The sequence below is a fragment of the Thunnus thynnus genome, chromosome 18, assembly GCF_963924715.1.
Source record: "Thunnus thynnus chromosome 18, fThuThy2.1, whole genome shotgun sequence".
Lineage (NCBI taxonomy): Eukaryota > Metazoa > Chordata > Actinopteri > Scombriformes > Scombridae > Thunnus > Thunnus thynnus.
In genome coordinates, this window is record NC_089534.1 from 19,628,567 (window position 1) to 19,641,162 (window position 12,596).

Consider the following 12,596-nt stretch of genomic DNA (forward strand, 5'->3'; position numbering starts at 1 on the left):
TTTGTCCTGCTGAGTTATTCTATACCAAAGTTAAGTTTCATTACAAAAGGATAAATCAGCTATTGTGACGAAAGGGACACTATGATATCCAACTTCGTTTAATTAAAGGATGAGTTCACAATTTTTCAAGTTTGTCTTAAAACAACAGTCAGGAGCCCAAATGAACAATGAAATAGGTTTTTCTTGCTGTAATCATTCCTCCTCTTCATACTGATCATTAGAAGATCACTTCATAATGAACTTACAATGTAAGTGATGGGGCCAAAATCCACAGTCCTCAAGTGCAAAGCTGTAAAAAAGTTAAAAGTTTATCTGAAGTTAATATGAAGCTTCGGTTGTTCAAATGAGTCAAGTAGATATCTTTCAAAGTCTTTTTAGTGCCAAAGTCCCTCTTTTTGTTACTGTACTTCCACCGCCCCTCAACAGGGAAACACTATCTGAGGAAACACAAAGAGGGAATCTGATGCTAAAAAGACTAAATATGGCAGATGTCCACTTGATATGACTAACTCAGACTACTGAAGCCTCATATAAGCTTCAGATCAACTTTTAAATGCATTTTTGCACAAAATAACTGTAGACACACTGAACCCCCCTCACTTTCATTCAATGTGCATTTAAAGGAGATCTTTTAATAGCCAGTATGAACAGGAGGAATGATTACTCCTTTAAGCAGTAGTGTCTGGTGGCTTTAAGTGCTGTCACAAACATTATAATAAGGAATTGAAGATGAAATACAGAGCAAATTTATTCAGCAGCAGTGGTGGTGGACTCAGGCTGTCTGAGGGACAGGGGTGAAAAAATATAGAGGGCACCTGATGCGTTCAATGGGCCCCCATCAGCAGAGAACAACAATGCATGTTTGGTAAAAAGGCTACATCCCCAATTAAGATTGGCATTTTATAGGGTGACTCAGAATATCCGGAAACATTTTTACTTTTTAAACATTTATTTTGCAAAAATCTCTGTAATAAAATACAGGGAATAGGTAAATGGACCAATTAACATTTTGAGAATGAGTTGTTTTGAGCATTCTTGTCAGCCAAGCGAGAAGCAAGATCGGTTAAATAAAAGAATTCTTTTGGTCATGTGTTTGTAAATGTTAATGACCTTGTTATGGTCGACTGGGACCCTCAGTGAACTACAGCAGAAGATGTGAGAGTCTTCCTTCTCCACATCTGTTTCTAAGCTGGGTCTTGATCAGCTTCATTTTGGAGAATGAGCACTTGACTGATGCAGTCGTCACTGGAAATGTAGCACATGTTTTGGGGAATTTTGTCATCTTTGGTGTGTGTTTTCTTCAAGGCACATAAGCATAGCTTGGACATTGCTGGTAGGGAGAGCATAGAGAGAGTGGAACATCTTAAGTGCAGTGATAATAATGTCTTCCTCCGTGTCATAGAATTGGCAAACATCCTTGAAAGATTGGGCAGCTCTGTGGTTTGTCATATATTTCCAGTTCCTTGGGGTGGTAAGGCATTGACATACAGCACTAGAACTGCACTTCTAGTGAACAGCCTGCCTTTGTCATGTATGATTTTACCCCAACCAAGGAAGTTATGTTTTCACTGCTCTCCATTTGTTTGTCTGTTAGCAGGGTTACTTAAAAGGTTCTCTTCCAGATTTAATAACAGTTTCATGACAGGATACATTTTTTAAACTTTTTAACATCTAATGGCTAATGCAAACATACGTTTATCTCTCTCATCTCCTCTTATGCTGCCTCTAGCTGCATTTTGCAGATCCCTTCCTATTGTCATCAATGTTCAGTCTCTTCTTGGCATTCTGTAATCATAAAGTAACCCAATGCTAATCTCCCTCTCTACAAATGGAAGTTAAAGAGATGTAAACACATTTTGAATAAAGAATAATGATTTCCTTAAAGATTTTACTACACCACAAGATTGATTTCCAGTTTGTATCAAATATTTAGTATAGAGATGACTAAGTATGTATCTACAGTACCATTTAGAAGTTTTGTATTGTACTTGTACTGTAACTAGCTACTATCCATCTAGCATATTGTTTAGCACATTATACAGCTTTGGATAGGTCTAAACATAAAACTAATTTAGTAGTAATGCATACTTAATCCAATTTAATCCATGCACTTGTTTTAATTGTAAAAAAGCCTTGTCATGTGACCTACCTCACACTGCACTGACCCAAAGACAACAGAACAGTCTAAGGAGGGTGTGACTGAGCAAACTAATGAGTAGCACTGTACCAAAATCAACTGATCAACTGAATGAAATAATGTCAGCTAGAACTACAACATGTTTATAAGGGTGCTTTATTTTCTTATGATGAGCCTACATAAACAATACATTCATTTCTACCATAATGGGCATATTTCATGTTTGTCACTGGAAGGGCACTTCACCATGTTTTTCTCCCACACAATGCACCCTATATGGCACTTCACTGTATTTTTCTCCCACACAGTGCACCCTATATGGCACTGTTTTTCATTTAAAAAATAACTTTTTCTGTTCACTAGAAGGGCACCTATACTGAACCCCCAGTTCAGCCAATTACAGTGGCAACTCATGGGGCACTGCATTATATCCTCTTCATTTAAAGAGTACATCATGTTTTCTTGCGTTTGGGTTTCGTCACACATAGAAGCAATCTATGGGGCATTTCATCCTGACTTACCCATAACTAAGACATTCATTGCAGAGCTTTGGTATATTTTCACCTTTATGTGGGCACTTTAGAGGGCATTTTGTGATACTGTGGGGGCACTTTAGAGGGCATTTTGTCATACTGTGGGGGCACTTTAGAGGGCATTTTGTCATACTGTGGGGGCACCTTAGAGGGTACTTTCGAGGCATTTTTCCGTCCTCAGCAGATGCCCCGCTGTGTCACCCAATGCTCAGCACTGTTTAATTTCTAAAATTACTAAATTACTAAAATTAGAGGACACTCAATAACTAGACCTTTATAAACAATTATAGTAGCATTTTAAGAATTCATTAAATGGTAATAAATTAATCACTACAATTAATTAACCCTAAGCATTTGGCCTTAACTCCAAAATTTCTCTATCTGATAAGAATTGGATGTAAGAGCACCTGAAGCGGCTGCTGTTTGTGTGACTGTGTAGATGTCTGGTCTTCCAGCAGGGGGCAGCTGCTGTGAAAATGACTAACAGCAGGAACAGAAAATGAGGGTGGTCTGACAGAGGGCCCCATGTGGATTACTCAACCTTCATGTTATGTTAAAAGAATTTCTCTGGTATCCCACTTTCATGTTTACAAAGGACGTTTTCTTTAGTACAACGACTTTTGTACTCAGAAATGAAATAAATTCAATCAGACTTTTTCTCTGCTAAAGTCTTTGTAGAATGGAAATTAAAATTCACCCAGAAACAGAAGCAGAAGATAAGCAAAACTACAGACACACTTTTCACTAATGTTGGATTTATTTATTTATTATTTTAAAATGCACAGCTTCCATTTCTTTTTAAAGCATAAATTGAACATTAAAATGAAAGAAAAGACCTTAACTGTACACAGTTTACACATTTAAAAACAGAAAAAAATAATAACAAAACAATTTTTAACTCACATTTTAGTGACTTCATCAGTAACATTTTCATTCTCATTTCTTTTTAAAATTAGACATTTTCTCAACTTAAATAAATAAACCATCTGTCCGATGATGACATTATTTCTTTGCAGTGGTGAGGTTATTATTCGTCAAGACTACAATAATTCTTACCAAAGGTTCTGTATTGTCATACAATTAACATACAAATGATTAACTTTTTTTAATGTAACTATAACATAAAGTTTGACATTACATGAAATAATGTACAATTTCCTCAAATACTGTCCAATAAAGTTTTATAAGATAAACTAATACTTCACTACACATTTCCATTTGGCTAGAAATACAAGAAACTTAACAAAAATGTTCAAGTCTTGTCAATAATAACTTTTACAATCTGATTAGGAAATAAAGTCTCAGTTCAGATCTCGGTTCAGTCCAAGAAATGTTAGATACATATAAATCTTTTTTTTCTTCCTTTTTTTAAAAGAAAAATTTAAATAAAAACAGCGAATATCAGGGAAGTTGAAATGTTTGTTGAATTTCATTTTATCCAAACACCAGATAAACTTTAAGGATGAAAGTGAAATAAGTCCAGACATCTGAAATGCTCATTTTCATGTTAATACTGAGACTGAGGTTTTTCTATTTAAATGAAACTTCTCAAGTTTTACAAAAGTAAAGTCAACTGATTTGTAAAATGTTCTGATAAAACAAATTTTGCTACTAAATACAGAGCAAGAGATTAACCTGTTGCTTTTAGTAGGCTATTTAATGCACAGGGAAATCTAAAAGTGCTTGTTATGTTTTCTCAGCTTCATGAAAAAATGGGAAAAGTTGTGATAACTGAGGCCAGAAACACTGACAACTGAAACAACCGACTCTTATAATTTATACAAATTAAACAAACTAGAACAAACTTTAAAAAACTTAAAACAAAGTTAAAATATTGCCTCCTGACACAACACTGTATATTATATACTTTTAAACTCACCTACTTGTTTACTTTAAAACTGAATCTTCAACTTTTCAGCTCCATATGCACATTTATCCACTTATTTCCCAACCTGAGATCAGACTGAAATTACTTTCAGGGTTAACAAATGCAAAACTGAATAAATTGACTAAATAATAAGTACAGCCAAAACATATACACAAATCAAGCTCATTAAAAAAAATAAAAACAAACAAACAAACAAACAAACAAACAAACAAACAAAACAAACAAAAAACAGACCAAACACATTTGTAACTTCTTAGGTTTTTGCAGGTTGAGATTTGACACAGTCCCTAAAGAAAATGTTGCAGCAAAGATGCACCACTAAGACTGGAAATTAAAAACTCAACACAGTTAGCCTTGATAGAGTTATTAAACAAAAAATAACATACTTAATAAATAATAGCAAAGTCTATCATATTAACCTACTAACATCACTGATTTATTGCATCTTTAAGAAATAAAAAATCTAGTCTAGGTTAAACGATCATTAACAAAAGCTTCTGTCACTTAAATGACCTAAACACAAGCAAATTATGTATATAGGCTAATACATGGACGTACATGCGTGCACGTGCGCGCGCACGAGAAGAAAGTAACGACCCAGCAGGTGGCGCTTAGGAGCAGTGAAACCCTGCAGCAGGCCTGCAGAGACTGATGTGTCGGATAATAAAGACCACAGCAGCACAGCTGCTGCTACATTACAATGCAAAGATGATTTTATTATCTGTTATATTATAGATATTAAACTATTAGTTGTTAACATCACATGTATCAATATTCTTATCAACTTACGTTTGTCTCGCAAAACTGGTCCTAGGTTTTGATTGGCTGGCACATTTGAAGACGTTCTAAAACAACCAATGAGCACACACCTGTGACCACACTGAAATATCAATGCGCCAACCGGAAATCGCCGCACAGCCTCTGTTGAGGAACTATACTACTCAGCGGAAGGATAACAAATCAAATACTTTCCTCCTAAATAACTATTTTATGGCTTTAGTAGTTATTATTTTTATTAGTTATTTTGTTTTCTGTAGATGAAACATGAACTAAGAGGAGCTAATCAACAGTACCAAACTTTTCTTTTCTTTCTTTTTTCTTTCTTAAACAAATGTATATCTTTCTTTCTAACAAGCAACATGGAAAATCCCTCACATGTAGAGCAGCTGCCTCTTGAGTCCTGCTGAAAGATTCAGTCATGTTTAATCTTAGTAGCACAACTGAGTGAAGAAATTAAGACGTCAATTTTTTTGTTGTTGTGGTTGTTTTGTTTGGGTTTTTTTTAAGTCATAAAAAGGCAGCAGCTCAGTACTTGGCTGTTTTCCATAGGCTTTATTGTTGGTGTACTTTTATTGCTTAAAATAAATAAAACATTAATGATGAAGCTCGAAGTAAACTGGAAGTTATGAACTTTTGAAAGATGAGAAAAAAGTTTTTCTTTTATGTGTTTAAATCTTGCTTATCAGCTAAACTAACTTATTTTTACCACACCAAGCTTTTTCCAGAACTAAAAAAAAAAGAAAAAGAAAATTTAGACTACAATCACCATTGTCTTATTAAGCATGTATAGAATAAACTTATAAAATATTTATAATACTAGTGTTTTCCATCTTTGGGTTTGTTTCATCAGACTGTAAAAAACAAGAAAGCTGACTGCATTAAATAATCTATCTATCTATCTATCTATCTATCTATCTATCTATCTATCTATCTATCTATCTATCTATCTATCTATCTATCTATCTATCTATCCTGATTTCATTATTTTCACTGTTTAAACATGATCTTTGAGAAAGCATTCTCAGTGCTTTTTTACATTTCTAGTAGACTGTGTGGAGGTGTAGACTGGCTTTGAAGGAACCATGAAGGTCTCATGGGAACCTTTTCTTCTCACAGTGTGGGATGCAGAATCGTGCAGGTGATTGTTAGTATAACGAACCGATGGATGGCGCTATTTATTTCAATTCCTCCCCCCCAGTCATTTGTCCTTATCAGCTCCTACATGGCTGATCTGGGACCAGCCTACTTGTCCCGCTCAGTGAGGACACAAGGCAGAGTGAGTGAGGAGCAGATGTCAGATCAGTAGGCAGGGTTAGGTGTTGCTTAGAGAGAAGATCACTTATAGGGCTACATTAAAGTATAGGTTGAAGACCTTCTGTATGACTCTTATAGCTTTAGATAATCAGACTAAATGACATGTGTGCGTGTTTCAAGGAAACAACACATTTTTCATGGTTCTGAATGGCAGAATTGTGCTTGTAAACAAGCTGTGTGGGGGGATGTGAAGTATGGATCTTTATCAACAAGAGAGAGAGAGAGAGAGAGAGAGAGGTGGGGGAAGGCTGGGAGCATGATGGAGGAGGCCACGGATGCCACATGGTTTGAAGAGCCATGATAAAGCTCTAAAACATGGAGAAGATTTGGGAATAAATCTCCCATTGAGGCATATTTATCTTGGATATTGGACAACTTGAAAATAAGGTGCTTTTACACCTAAAATAGCCTCTAATTGAGCTTGCAGGGCTGCCTTTTTATACATTCAAAACGTTCAAGACAAGACTGACCGACATCTGAGCTCAGAAGTAGCCTTTTTTTGTGAAATATTGGGAGCTTAAATGGGAAAAAAATGGGGACCATTTGAGAGAGGATTTTCCAGATCTGTGCCCAGCAATCTGTGAGTTCACTGTAACACATTTCAAACAAATCTGCCTGACCCTCACGTTGCTCATCTTAGGTTACAGTGTCACTATAAAATATTCATCCACGGAAAATCTCTTTGATTCCAGCCGGTCTCTTTGGCTTCATATCGCCAGGTTAAAGTCAGACATGTAATTCAGACCAGAGCGTCGGCAGGCTTCAAGTCCAGCAGGCTACTTTCCTCCCTACATTTTGCTTTATCAAAAAGGCACACCGAAGGAAGAATTTGTTTGCCATCTCACCCATTCACAGAGAAAAAGGAGGATGTCCGCTCCTTCTCCTACAGGTGAGTCGCCTGTTTTAAACTCTCTGGAGTGGCCTATTTTTTCTTTTTCCTCCAAAAATTGTTGTATGTAGTAGCTGTTTGGTGGCGACTGGAGCTCACCTCTGTGAAGCTGCAGAACCTGCTTTCCATTGACCTGATATGACCGGCTTTTAACAACATGACAAAGTGATGGATCGGTTCTTATGTTAAACACATTCAGTGAAGTTATGCAGTTAAAGATGAGCGCACATGTCCAAAATCAAGCCAGTAACTAGTTACTAAACAGCTAGATGTCATTTTAAGGAGATAATAAGAGGGAGATATTAAAATCTAGTAATAATACAAACATTATTGATCACTGTGAATATCTTATACTCATGATAGGAATCATCTTATAGATCTTTCGTTCAGGAAACACATCTACCAGTAAAAAGCTTCTACTCAAAGGCTGCATTTGGAGTTATCACCACACTTTAAAGAGGTTGAATGAATGTGTGAGAGGAAGGAGAAGAAGTCATACTGACCTGCCGAGTTCCAGCAGAGAAAAAAAATATATATCAAACGCAAAATAAAAGCATGAATTGGAGAGATGTAAGCGGATATTTTGTCCCATTGTGCGCAGTTTTTTTGGCGCACCGGCTGCAGAGGCGCTTCTTCTCCAACCTCCCCCCTCCCTCTGACGTCACTGATATTTCATTCACATATTTTCAGCCTGTTTACTCCTCTCAGAGAAAACTTTTTCGGATTGGAAAATACGTAAAGCTACGTGAATTACCATGAAAAGTTTCTTCTCGTGGTTTTTTTTTTCTTGCTGTTGCGCACTCAAACCGAATGGAAAATTTCTTCTGCTTGAGATGAAGATGTGGTAAAAAAAAATGTCTACAGGCTCTTGAAAATGTGTCGGATTGAAAGTCACTTGTAAAAACATTTATAACGTCCGCGCGACTATTATATCTGATTTGAAATGATCGATCCAGTTGTATTTTTGTTAAACGAAGCGAAAGAAATGAAGAAAGTGTGCTGCAAGTTTTTTGGGTTACCTTTGTGGTGAACTGTGAAACACATGCTACACGTGTGCTTTTCTGAGAGTTGTGCAATTTTTTTCGTTGATTCAAAATATGTATTAACGAAATCTGTGGAGGTGACAAAGAAAGAACTTAGATAAAATAAAATAAAAAAACAACAACTTATTAATTCCTCCTCTTTCACAGAGGCAGAAGCAGAAAAACTCCATGAATGTCAATTAAGTCTGAGCACAATCAAATTGGACTATGTTTAAAATTGAAAATGAATTTACAAAGTAACAAAACAATCATCTTTTGCTTGTAAAACCTTTCAAATACCCTGACTCTCCAGTTCTTGGAAGAACAACTGAGAGTGGATGACCTGCTTTGCCAACAGTGTTTACACTTCCTTGTAAAGGATATAAAAAAGTGAGGGATTGGTGGCAGGAATGCATGAAGTAAACGACGTAAAAACACCCCCCCTCACTAAAAAAGAAAGGAGAAAAGGGAGAGACGAACTCAATGAACCCTTTGAACTGCATTGACAGCAACACAGGGTAAAGGCAAATTTCCTCTGGGAGCCTACAGGGTGAGGAGTGGGGGGTTGGGTGGGGTTAACTGGGGTGAGGGAGTCCAAAGTCTACTCAGAAAAGTTGGTATTCAAACAGCTCAGGAATCTCCATGTGCTCGCGAGGTTAAATGCTCATAATTATGTATTTTAGTCCAGAAAACTAACTGCCTAAAGATCAGTGCACAACTGCACTGATTTCACTTGTTGGCTCTAATAGTCAACATTCTGTAGAATTGATTGAAGCAGGTATAATTAAGTTTGAATAGTTGTTTTAATAAAATAAAAAATCCTGTAAATTAAAAATATATATGGGCTGAGTATAATTAATAATGAATGACTTCCAGTTAGTGTTCACTACAGCAAACCACCAACCATATTGTTAAAAATGCTTTCAGAGGAAACGTCTTTTTCTTTCTACTAACATTTTCTCCCATTTAGCATTTATAAGCAGTACATGAACAGTCAATGAATAGTTTATAATACACTATAATGTAGTTGTAGGCAGATATAAGTGTTAATTAATGCTTTATTCAACAACTATAACTCCTCCTTTAGGCATCCAAATTGGATGCTGGTATATAAACAGACAATGAAAATAGTAAAATACTCTTCTAATAATATAAAATGTGTCTTTATAAGAGAAATTATAATTTTTGACAAATACTGTACATTAATAAACATGTCAAATGTTCTTATATCTGCTTAAAACTACACTGTGGTGTGTTATAAATCATTTATTAAACTGGTTATAAATGCTTAATAAGGTGTATTAAAGTAAAGTATTACTTTCTTTCTTTTTAAAAAAGTTTTTAAGTGAAGTAAAAATGGCCAAATCTTCATCTGGCATGCACAAGTTTGACTCTACTGACTGTGAAGATTTACTAAAAGCACCAGCAACAATGGTGGAAATGAGTCCAGGACTTAAATGTTCTACCTCAGAAAAAGTCTGATTTTGTATTTTACAAATATATTCAAATGTTGTCAATAAACCAACGTAAACCAAACCTAAATACGCTCTAAATCCTACATCTGAATTTTATTTATAGGCCTAACAAAGATCCCTGTGTTCTCATGGCAAATAGTGATTGCACAAATTAATCTCCTTTCATTTGTATGGTATATATATTCTCATACAGGCAGTATTTTGACATTAAACTTAACTAATCTATCTAAATCAAATCCTAACAAACTTATCAAAACCTTGAGCTTAGCCTCACCTCAAACAAAGTTAGTCAGGATAAAGTTATAAAAATACTTTTATGATAACTTCATGCTTGATATAGGATGATTAATAGTTATGCTACAAATAACGGCTTCCTACTTTTTTGCAAAACTTTATGTAAAAAGTTGCTCTTTTTGTAGTATTTTCTACAAGTAGAAAAGTTGGGAAATAAGATTGATGTGAAGTTAAAAAAGCGTTTCCTGTAGCATAAAAGCATATAAAAAGTTGGTTAATATGACTTCTAGTTGGGGTTGATCACAAGACAAACAACTATGTAAACAAAAGTTGTGTTTTCAGTAAGGAAATGTTCCCTGTCCTCACTCATCTAACATGACTTTGAGATGTTTCCCCTGCACTTCACAGATAAAAGATTATTTTTCCAGTCTTAATAAAGTGTCCACATTGAGTTCAGATGTTTTAAAATCTCCCCTAATCTGTATTTTGGTATTTCAGTCGCTTCCTTTGACAAACAGGCACATCCAAAGCCACCCATATCTAAATTATTCCTCATCATTAGCTCGCACACATGTCAGTGAGCTGTACTACGATGATTACCACTGACTGGTCCTAATCAGAAAGGTCCTGTCAGGATATGAGTGAGTGGATAACATCTGACACTGGTATCCAACCCTGTGACCCAAACAGTAATTCTATGGCCACTGCGGAGGCCTCCTCTACAAGCATCTTCAAAAACAGGCCTTTGCGCGGGGGCTGGGATGGATTGGGGGTAGGGGGAAAGCTTGTGAATTCCGGAGGGTGGGCTCTCAGCTCTGGTGGGTGGAGATGGGCTTGTTGTTGTTTCATTCCTCCAACGTGTTTTTCCTCTTTCCTCATACCCGGGAATAACCTCTTGAGAAACCATCCCACCATAGTAGATGTGAGATAAGATGGTGAAGTCTCTCAATGAACGCACTATCTTTCAGTCTTTGTTGTTATTGATCTGCTCTGTGGCCTTGAGTAACCGCAGCTTATGGTTGGACCTGCAGAGTGTTTGTTCCGTGTCGATGGACGTAACATATAAACTGAATAAGCAGTCAGATTTGTAGTGGAGTTTAAACTTGTGCAAACTTGATATTTTTTATTAATTTCTCACTTTTGTAGATGAAACTTTACACATGTTTATTGTTTGGAATGGCACATTCTTGAAGATGTTCATTTCTTTAAGTAATAAGTATCAACCTGCCACAAGTTAAATGAAGATAAAAAAGTTTCTTAAAAACAGGCAAAATAAAAACTCTATGAAGCTATACAACTTTTATTTATCCGTTGTTTGCCTGATGGTGATCACTGAGTAGATATCAAACTACATATCTGCATTATTAGTCAGTATTTTTTAAAGAGTTACAAGAGAAAGTGACCCACGGCTGAGGATTGATTTTCTAGTGACAAGTGAGGATCATACGACTGAACACATCAGTTTTCAGGTTTGTTTTTCTGGGTTTTCCAGTCACATTCCAAAGCTGTGAGTTCAGCTCTCCTCTGGTGCCCAACTATGATACTGGAAGGTAACTGGTCCTATGTTAGCAACATGAGCTCAAAAACAACATGTCCTTGCATGGAGAGCATAGAAAAATAATCATTTACATTTGATTTGATGTTGTTTATAAGTCATTTAGGCTCCTCAGGTGAAGGGAATGTAGGGTTTTCAGCAATATTTGATTCTATTATCTCTGTAACAAAGATGTAAGTTTATTCAGGAGGTTTTGAAGTGAGTTATACATTAACACAGTCTCTTCATGTTTTATTGATATTGTGAGTTCTATTTCCATCAGATGTAGCAAGTTAACTTTTCCTGTTTTGGGAGGAATATTTAACAGGATTTTCTGTATCAACCACAAGCACACAAGTTAAAGATTAAAATACATAAATAATAATTTATGTCTGATATGTTTTTTACACACACACATAAACAATTTACTTAGACTACACTCCTTCTCCATCATTAGAAATCCAGAATCTATGAATCTGCAAACATTTTCATTTCTAAAAGTATAACTGCTGGATGCAGGATGTCTCCTACTTCACTGCTGAGTATTTGTGCACTGGAGGCTTCAAGTTTTCACATTACAACTTGCATAAGTTGCATACCGGACCACAACTGGCTCCAAACTAGCTGTGATGTCACAAAATCATGCTTAAACATCAGATTTAAGGTGAGCTCAGACAAACTTTCCCCTTCCAGCAGAGGAATGTGAAAACAGCCTTCCAGTGTCAAACTCTGCACATACATCATTGTGCAAAGTGCAGTTGAAGTAACAATAAGGACACCGTATTTTTGA